The 10,824-nt window shown below is 40.3% G+C and overlaps 1 protein-coding gene across 1 annotated transcript in view; it reads right to left on the bottom strand.

Moving 5' to 3' along the window:
- PLCE1 (phospholipase C epsilon 1) overlaps window positions 1-10,127 on the bottom strand; it is a 339,193-nt gene extending 329,066 nt beyond the window's left edge. The window contains exon 1 of the mRNA XM_020964068.2: window positions 9,537-10,127. The gene's annotated coding sequence lies outside the window, so the exon portion shown is untranslated. The remainder of the gene's footprint in view (window positions 1-9,536) is intronic.
- Window positions 10,128-10,824: the final 697 nt, after the last annotated feature.

Below are 10,824 nucleotides of genomic sequence, written 5' to 3' on the forward strand. Positions count from 1 at the left end.
AGGAGAACGGTGTGGAGAAAACAAGGAACACTTAAATCTCACTTTCATCTGAACTGGTAAAAGGAAGGAAGAAGATACAAACAGATGGGTGCACAAATACATTTCACTTAACAGGGAAACAGGAGGGAAAGGAGAGAAAGGAAATGGCAAAATAGAGAGAAGGTAGAGTAAAGAGGATGAATCTCAAAGAAGGGTTAAAACTAAAAGGATAAGAACCTGTCATTGGGTCCCAAGTTAGGGGCAGAAAAGAGGGAAAGGAGAGTTGAAGCCGTTTGGTCTTTGAGCACTAGTGCTCTCACCACCCTCTTCTTCTTTATAAAGAGGAGACAGGAAATAGGTCAAAAAAAATAACAGAAAAAGGTAGAGAGATTTTACCTTCTTTAGTACGTCACACATATGTCTCCCCTTCTCTCCTCCAAAACTGCCACCACCTTGGTACAGAACCACTTTCATTAGACTTGTCTTAAGATTTGAAAGATTACCTGGCAAGATAAGGTACTAGACACTGAGGTTCTTTCTCAAGCTGAACTGCCAAGCATTCAAACTCTACTGCAAAGAACACAACTCTGATGAGTTGAGTTGCCTCAAAGCCAGAATGCCAAACATAGGTTTACATTTTTAGGTAAACTATTCTATGGAGAACTTGCATGAGGCACACACTCACACTGAGGTCAGAAGAATCTGTACATGGACACTCTCAAGGTCTCTCTGAAGAACTTTAATATCAATTGTGAAACATGGGAGATACTGACACATAACCCGCCCAGCATGGTGTACCTGCATCAAAGAAGGTGCTGTGCTCTATAAGCAAAGCAGAATCACAGTAGAACAAAGGAAACATGAGATGCACAAATCTAGAGACATCTCCATCACAAATATTCAAACAGACTATTTGTGCTCGACTTGTGGTAGAGCCTTCTAGGCTTGTATTGGACCAATCAACCACAGTTAAACACACTGTACCTTGACCCCAACACTGTGATATCATTGGTGCTCTGCAAGTACGAAGAACAAACAACAGGCCCTTCCTGCCTCACATCTGGACTGCTGCGATAGCCTGCTGATTAGTTTCCCTGCCACATCTCTTCTTATTCCAGGCTATCATCCACTCAGCTGTCAAAGTGATCTTCCTGAAGCGGTGATCTGATGATGTCACCCTGCCTCCCCATAAACTCCACTGGCTCCCCATAACCTTCCTGCTCCCCCATCATCTGAGATTTCTTATACGTTACCCACTTTGCCTCCATGCACTGACACCGGCTTCCTCGCTGTTCCTCAAAAAAGATAGTATCTCACTACTCTAAGCATTTTCACTGGATGTCCCTCATGCTCGGGAAGTTCTCCCTCACCATCTCTGCCTCCCAACTTCCTTAAGGCCAACCTTCTACAAGAAGCTTTGCTAGATCATCCTTAATTCTAGCACCTTCCCCTTTACTCTCCATTGATTATTTCCCATTTATCACATACAGTTGTTTTCATGTTGTCTCCACCATTAGACAGTGAGCTCCTTGAGAGCAGGGCTGTCTTTTACATTTCTTTCTATCCCAGTACCTAGAACGGTGCCCAGCAAATAGCAGGTAGTTAATAAATGTTTACTGACTGACTGGGAAAACACAATTAACAATAATTACTGTATATGTCAATGGGATGAACTGATCCATAAAGTGAATGAGAAGAGTAAAATAGATTAGAAAGCAGAATCCAGCATATGTAGCTTATAAAAAACAAACAAACAAAAAACACTTAAAACTTAAAGTTTCATATGGAACTAAAATAAAAGGCTGGAGCAAAATCTATTATGCTTTAGCTAAGTTTTAAAAAGCAGGAATAGTAATCATGATCTTAGATAATGCAACAGTAAAAATATTCTAGATTAAAAGATATAAACAGGGAAATTACATTTTGCTGAAAGGTATCATGGACAAAGAATTAAAATCAATATTAAACACATATTCACTAATGGCATAGCATATAAATACCTAAAGGAAAAATTAAATGAGTTACAGGAAAAAAAGATAGTAAGGCTTTAGTAATGTGGAACCTCGATGTACCCCCTTTCAGCCTAAGCAAATCCAACAAAAAAATAAACACTTAAAGACCTCAACAGAATTTTAGAAAAGTTAGTTATGATAGATTTCTGGTGAAAAGAAGTGAGTATGTATCTTCCTCAGATTAAATATCACCTTTACAAAAAGCTCACAAATAAACGTAGAAAAGGAGAAATACTAAATGTATCTTCTGCAGGCCAGAATAAGAAATAATTTAATAAAGAAGCAAGCTGAAGAAACAAATAAAAATTAATTGGTGATTAAATAACTCAATCCTAAAGTACCTGGGAAGGTTTGAAGAACTAATCACAGAAACAATAGACAATTTCATCAAAGATAATAACAACAGTGAGACAAATTAATCAATGCAATGACCATCTACCATTCCAGAGCATCTATGATGAAACATGCCACCCATTTCCTGACAGCTCTTAACCAAAAGGAAAAATAACGTTATATTCCAAAACTAAATATAAATGATTTTTTGACTATCCCACTATTCTAGGTGATTTGCATTACTTCTTCCTTCCTTAATACTAACAACTTATAATTAATTGTTCAAAGTATGTAGGAGAAAGGGCAATGGTGTATAGTTAGGACATATGGATTCTAATTCTGGCCTTTCACAGTTGTGGGACCTGGCCCAAGTGCCTTATCTTCTGCAGGTCTCATTTTCCTTTTCTGAAAATGAGAGTATTAGACTAAATGATCTCTGACATCTTCTTTCCTGCTCTGAAATTCTATGATTCTATGAAACAGCATACATTCATGAGTAAATAGACTACATAAAAACAGGCATTATAAAAATATATTTTGGATTACATATATATTTTTTTAAATAGCCTACAGTCTCTCTTAAAAACTGAGTATGGTACACTCCTTACTTCTTAACTTGGTCTAGCCCATTCTATAAAAATACACTGGATTGCTAATAATTCTATAGCTAGAAATGTGAGCCATCTCTTTTCATCCCTCTGTAACACATCTGATCTGAGCCTGCCAGCTTCTGAATAACATACACATCACCTGTTGTCAGCCAGTCCACAACTTCATTATAGTGAAGCACTATGTTCAAAATACAATTTTCAGTTAGTGTGCTGTAGACATATACTTAATTTATTTAATATGCTAATATATTTATACCAAAATAAGTTACTTTAATTTGCTACTATAAGGTCAGGCAAAGTAAATATATTTTACATCATCACATGAAATTACATTGTTACTTTACCAATATTATATCACATCATGTTATATTATATTGTATATTACAATAGTGTCATATTGGTTAAATGTTTTCACTTTGTTATTTTAAAATTATTTTCTGAGGCATTTATTTGCATGAAACTCTTTATTTTTTTCTTTTCTGGGCAAAAATAATTGTTATTATTTCTTTTACATCTCCTTCCTTCACTTCCTGCCAATGGTTTCACCATTACCTACCACTATGAATTTTCAATCTGTCACATCCTTGACAAAAAGAATGGAAGCATAATAAACTAGGATCATTCAGGTACAAATTAGTTTCCAGTAGCTGACATTTCACCACATCTTACACAAGTCAAAATCAAAATTCATACCACTTTTGAAATAGTCACTTATTTCATACATGAGTGTTAAATCTTATGTCAAAAGTTTACTAGGTATCTATTATTTTAATTTAGTTGCAACTATCATCTATGAAACAAACACATAAGTTCACGTATAAAGCTATTAAAATACCCTACTTAGTATTTCCATGAAACATTTCATAGTGTGAAATTGTTTTATATTTACTTTACACACACACACACACACATATTTGTTCTCCCCCAATAGAATGTACATTCCTTGAAGTAAGGGTCTTTTTGTCTTCACGGTAACAACTCCTATCAAACAGTAATGGTTTCATAAGTATTTTTTGAATTGGATTTAATTATATGACAGACTCTTTGATGGGAAATAGGGATACAAAAATTTTTTAAAGACTCAATCTCTGCTATTAATCAATGTCTGAAGTTCTCTGAGATGGTTGGAAGAAATTATGATCATCAATTGAACTGCAATCATTAAATTTAAAATAATGTGGTTTCAATATCTGTTTTGGAAGAAATAGTAGCTTGGAACAGCTCCAACAACATAGTTTATACTGTTGCAAACCATAATATGCTGCCATACTGAAGTATGTTTGCTTAATTCAATACCTAACGCTCATAATATGTAGGATATGAATTTTCACACTGAATTTTTCCACTCCCTGGGATTTTCCAAAGTCCTTGATATTATATACTTTGAGTTTAAAATGAAGTAATCAAAAAAGAGGTGACTTTTACCTCCAACATTTCCTTAATTCTGAACACTATGGTTTCTCTATATTAGCTGCATATGATACAAAGCATCACAAACAGAAAGCATAAAATTAACCTCAGTTTCAATTTAAAACTGGATGATCCCAAATACTACTGGACAGAAATGAACTATTCAACTCTTAATTTATATCACATGAGAAATTATTCATCTCATTGGATATTAAGTAAGCATGGAATCAAATTACTATGAAATTGTTTAATGTGACTGTTATCTTCCATTAATTTATTGGGCACTTGCTTTATGCCAAGTACTGTGCTAATGAAAATTTTACACAATTTACAGAAGCAAATCTTATTCTAATGATCAGAATTCATGACATTTGAGAAATATCACCTATTTCATTCACAAAGCATTTAAATATTAGACATTTCAAATGTTTACAAAGTACATATCATGTTATTATAGTTGCAGCTTTCATCTAGGAAAAAAATTCAAAACAAAGTTCATGTGTAAACTAATAAAAGGTCCTCCCTCACCATCTTCCTGCAGGATTGTATAATGTGAAATTGTTTTTATCTGCATGTATTTGGTCTAAGTCAACTGTCCATTATTGGCACAGGTAAAATTTAAGCACTGAAAAGACATCAAGATATTTAAATCTCAGAATTTTAAACCAAAATTATTCTAAAATCATGTTCTTGAAAAAGGCAACAGTAACAAAACTACAAAATCAACATCCAAAAGCAAAACCACAGCAGAACTCCACATTTTGGATCTCCAATTTATTTTAGCTTTGGACCCAGAAGGAAGTGGCCAAGAGCAAAGTCACTGAGTAGATAGCAAAGAGTGCATCAAAGCCAGTAAAGCAATAGAGGTGAAAAAGTGAAGCCAAAATGGAATTAGGGCCAAGAGCATGTGGTGAGAGAATGAGGCTATTGCAGGAACAAGGGTGGAAACTGCAAGTGAGGCCAGGACAGACATTCCTTCTACACCCAGTTCAGTCTCAGTCTCAGGAACTCAGATATGTTCCACTACATAGAGGTAACAAAAGCTTACCAGGCTTCTCACATCTTATTTTTGAAAACAATTTTGAACATAACACATAATCCAATGTTCTTTTTGGTAGCTGTAAATTCTATTCAAGATATAACACAAATAATCTTTCTTTACTTCTCCTCTACCTTCCCAAAACCTAAAATGGTAGGTAGGAGGAGCTTAATTAGAATTGATGAAGGAAAAGCACTTCAATTGCCCCTTTCTCCATCTCGGGTACTGATATTTCAATATTTCAATGATCTGTCATCTCACTGAAGTGGGTACTCCAACAAAGTGGATTACAATTCATTCACATTTTGTTGTCCTATGCAACAACTGTCCATGTTTTCCAGGAAATACTCTACAGGTAGCCCATGCAAAGTGCTGGGACCCTTCCTGTAAATCTCTTGACTTGATGGTTCACACAACCTATCAGTTATCCCTTGCTCTCATTACATGAACAGCCCATCTCCTTTCCCATCACAAATCTCTCCTTCATACCACTGCCATGCACAATTCTTCAATGGTAATATTATTACATCCTAACTCACACCCAACATGTACCTCCTCTCCCTTGAATACAAATAACTAATCTTCAGGGTCAGGCCCCAGCATAATCAGTTTATTTCATGATGGATGTTAACATGTATCTGAAAAGGTAGTACTCTGTCAAGTGGATCCTCCAGAAATTATCTACATTCCTTTTTATGACATACACACACACACACACACACACACATACATGTATACATATAAATGTATATATGTAGACATAGGTTGATTTAGGTTCCAATGACAAAAGAAACAATGGAAGCAAGATATCCCTAGTCCTTGTTTTCATGTCCCAAGAAGACGTTGTGATTCCCCCAGGGTGCAGGTTTGGACTACAGTGTAAAAGAAAGTAAATTAAGCCCATTACACTATCTCCTCTGTGATCTTGAGGTTCTTCCAGGAGAGTAACCCTCTAATATCCTGGAATCCCAAAAGAATTCAATAATTTTCCTAATTATTTAACCACAACTGAGATAATTCCCATCCCCATCTCTGAAGGTATACAAAAAGAAGCTTAGAATCCCTTACCCTCTCACAGAAATGGGATAAAAAATAAAATAGTTGACAAAGTAAAAAACTAATCACTAAGCATGGATATATTATAATATTCTTAATTCATTTCCTAACTACCTTTAAGCAATCTACCCACACTTTTCTTCAAAACATCTAATGCTGAAATTGTATAAAGACATACAAATTCCACAAGTCAAAATAACTGTAATTTGTTTTATAAGATACAATTAAAAAATCACTATCCTTGCAACAACTGTCTACACAGAGAGGCAATATGGCATAGTGGGTGGAGAAAGCACAGGCCTCTAAGGCAAGTCCTGCCTCAGAGACATACTATGACTCTGGTAAAGTCACTTACCTCTCAGTGTCCCAGACTAACACTACACAGAAAAGAAAAGATGCAAATCTGCCTTGGTAGAAGACATTCAGCTCCGTACCCAGATAAATTCAAGTCATTTTTTAAACAGCATCTGTCTATAGGCAACACCTAGGAACATTTTTTCCTATATAAATATTATAATTGATGGAGGGTTCCCAGGATAGGTCACATTGCAACCGAATTAAATTATTAATAGTACCAGACTGAATTCTGGGTTCTATGATTTATATACATATGATACAAGAAGGAGGAAGTCATAGACTCTCAGGACTGAAACAGACCTTAAAGATCCCACTCACTCCTTTTATTGAAGAGGAAACTGAAGTAAAAGAGGCTATAATTACTTTCCTAAGGACATTTCTCTAATTAAAGACAGAACCACCACCAGGACAAAGTTTCTTGACGAAAAGAAGGGCAAGGAACCCTTTTCTCTCCCCTTTCCTGAGTTTGTTAGACCCTATGAAAAATTCTGAAATAGGTAGTCTGTTTTTGGCATCTCTTCATCCATATTTTTATACCCCTTCAGTGGGCTAGGAATAGTTTCCATGTTGCCCTAAATTCCCCAATGTGGCATTTCAACTAAGTCTACCCAATCCCCCAAAGTCTCCATACTTCAAAATTACCTACCTCTCAGTTTCTGTGACTAGGTGTTAGGAAGCAATCTCACTGAATTAATTCAGACCAGTGTGTGAATGACTGAAAGCCCTGCCTATAACCTAAGATTACTTGCATAAAATAAGTGAATTATCAAAATCTATTAGTAAGTTTTCAGGCAGGATAACAATATCAAGTAAAAATTTTCAGACAGTAAGTCCATGGGGACAGGCAGTCCACCATCTAGGCAAGTCAGCTTTGCCCAAAGGTTATTGGGCTGACTGTGTGAGTCAGTTACCCTAAGCCATTCCTGCTTTCACTTCACAACTGCTCCTAAAGCAGCAGCAGTGAGAAATCTGGCAGGCATGGGAGACAGTAGGGACGGAAGAGTGAGAGACAGGGCAGAAGCTATGACAGGTTTTTAGCATGGCCTGCTTGTAAGTGAAGGACTGCCAGTCTATACATATAACAGAACTAACTCTGAATACGGCTCCTCTAACCTACACATGGGAAAATGTTCCCTTTACTTCCATACATGCCTCCAAAGGAACAATCTTTCTTAAAAAAACTATTCTACAATACCATTGTACATTTGTTTTTATTTTTCTTTTTAATTGCTTTTTAGAATACAAAGTCCAAACTCACTATGGATTTTAAAAGAAAGTAATTCAAGTAAATACAAGATTTTCACACTAATAACTCTAAGCACAAAGAAAAGTGCAACCCCCTATACTGCAGAATTTGGAACATCATCTCAGATTCCATCCAAGGAGTTACTAGAAATACTGGAAGGGCTTCATTCTAGTACAGTCTCACCTATTTCATGGCCCCATGGCACAGATGCCAAGACTGATGAACTTTAGCAAGTCTCAAGTTTTTAAAGGAGAATTCCTCTTTGTGACAGCAAATAGACAAACTTTGTAGTTCCACTAGTAAATATGCATTTCCTTGAATAATCCTAACCATATTCTTTCTTTCTCTAAAGTACAGTGCACTATGAAATCAAAGTCTCTTCAAAAAAATAAACATGATAGCAGAATCTTATACCCAGGATAAGATTATTACAGCAGGACATCCATTAGCTCTAGTGGGATATGGCATGACCTCTATATCATGTTCCTTTCAGGACAAGAGTTCGACAATGTCCTAGGATACTAAGGCACTCTACACAAATGTCTTGACCTTAAGAAAAGTTGCCAGGCCTCCTTGGTTCAGGCAGTCTAACCCTTCCAAGGGCCATTTGGAAAGCAGCTTTCAGAATTTTCAGAAAACTGGCACTGGAACATCCAGATAAAACAGAAGGGAGATTCCCATGATCAATGTGTTACTGAAAAACCATGTTTAAATCAATGTTTCTCTAAACACAATTCTATTTCAAATGGATTCTGTAAGTTATTTCTCCTACCTTCCCCCTCCCTCCAACATTCATCATACTACCTGTTCACTTTTTGCTAAACCAAATATTTGACAATCCTTATTTTGTTGGGGGGGTGGGGTAGACAAGCTTACTTTTTACACTTTGAATTTAACCCTAGCTACAGATTTCACATTGATAACAACTTCTACTTCAGAAATGGAAATGTGTGTGTATGTATGTGTATATATATGTATATATACACACACACACATACATATAATATGAGGTAGGTAGCTAGCTGCCTATAGCACTAAAGAACTTCAAAGGTGGGAAAAATCCTTCAGCTAGTCTTCTAGCCACACAACATTATATTTCCTGGGTCCTGATGTAAGTAAAGTTCTCCAGAAACTAGCCTCCCCACCTCCCCCAGACTTTTTCCTTGAAATACTCAAAGTGGCCATAGTCTCTACCAACCTTGCCTATTTCTTTTCCCCAACAGACCAATCTCACATAGAAAAAGAAATCAAGGAGTGAGGGTAGGTAGTTGTGTCATTCAAAAAGCAAGCACCTGCACCCACACGGGGTTACCTCTGTGACCAGGTGGTCCTTAATTACCAGGATCATTCCCTGTTGAGCTCAAATTTCTCCACTTCACTCGGGTTGACCCAGCCCCCACTACACATACACACACACACACACACACACACACACACACACACACACACACACACGCGCGCGCGCGCGCGCGTAAATAATGGTTGGCACCTACGGATCTGGTGAAGAACCACGACCCCCAGCTTCTGTTCCTTCCACGGGATTGGGCCGGGCCCCGCGCGAGGGACCCCGGCGGGGAGGAACGGTCTCGTGGGTTCGATCGATGGATCGTTGTCCTGCAGCCTGTGGCCAGCGATGCCGCGGGTGGGGGAAGGGAGTGTGAACGTGCGCGTGAGTGTGGTGTTGTGTATGTGCACCTAAGTTTCGCTGGCTAGTTCGCTGTTCCCCAGAGTGTCTCTGCGTGTGCGTGTGCTCAGTGTGTGTGCGAGTGTGTTGTGTATGTTGCAACTAAGTTTCGCTGGCTTGTTCGTGGTCTCCTGGTGCGTGTGTGTGCTGAGTGTGTACTTGAGCGTGACACCTAAGTTTCTTTGGCTTGTTCTTGTCTCCTGGAGTGTGTGTGAGAGTGTGTGTGTGTGTGCTCAGAATGCGTGTTGCGTGTGGCACCTAAGTTTCGCTGGCTTGTTCGCGGTCGCCCAGTGTGTGTGTGTGTGTGTGTGTGTGTGTGTGTGTGTGTGTGTGTGTGTGTGTGTGTGTGTGTGTGTGTGTGTGTGTGTGCGCGCGCGCGAGTGTTGCACCGGGGCGGGGGCGGGAGTTTCTTTAGCTGGTGCCTCCTCAGCTGAGGTGCCCATCGGGTGTGCCCGCGGGGGGTGGGTGGGCCAGGCCCCTCCCCTCCCGGGGGCTGCCTCGGGCCACGCCGCCAGCACCAGGAGCGGAGCGCCTCGGGGCCGAGCTGGACTGGGTGCCCGCTCCGCCGGAGCCGCCTCGGTCCAGTCCGGTTCCGTCGATTCCGGTCCACGCTTTCCCTCCCCTCGGGAGCTACCTGCCCGCCCTAGCCTCCTCCGGGCCCCTAGCTTTCCCGCCCACGCGCTGCTCCACTTGCCTGGGGGCGGGGGAGGGGGCGCCGTGAGGGTCTCCTCCTCCTTCTGCTCCTACTCCTTCCCTCCTCTGCAGTCTCGGCCGCCAGGCGGTCCGGTCCGGTCGGGACGGGAAGCGGCCGAGGCGCTGGCGGCAGCTCTAGGCGGCCCCCGCCCTGGGGCTGGGATTTCCCAGAACTCTGCTGCGGCCGCCCCGGGGCGAGCAGGCGGGCTGGCGGCCGGAGGGCCCGCCCCGGGCGGAGCGAGCCGTGGGGCCCCGGGGGCAGTGGGGGGCGCAGTGACCCTGGCCTGCCGCGGCCTCGCTTCGGAGCCCCGGCCCCTCCCCCGGGCGCAGCCCCGGAGGGACCCCGCGGGGAAACCCCTGCCCTCCCACCCCCGCCCAGGCTGGAGCGAGAGAGAGCGGGGCTC

Source organism: Phascolarctos cinereus, unplaced genomic scaffold (assembly GCF_003287225.1).
Source record: "Phascolarctos cinereus isolate Bilbo 61053 unplaced genomic scaffold, phaCin_HiC Scaffold_3;HRSCAF=262, whole genome shotgun sequence".
Classification (NCBI taxonomy): domain Eukaryota; kingdom Metazoa; phylum Chordata; class Mammalia; order Diprotodontia; family Phascolarctidae; genus Phascolarctos; species Phascolarctos cinereus.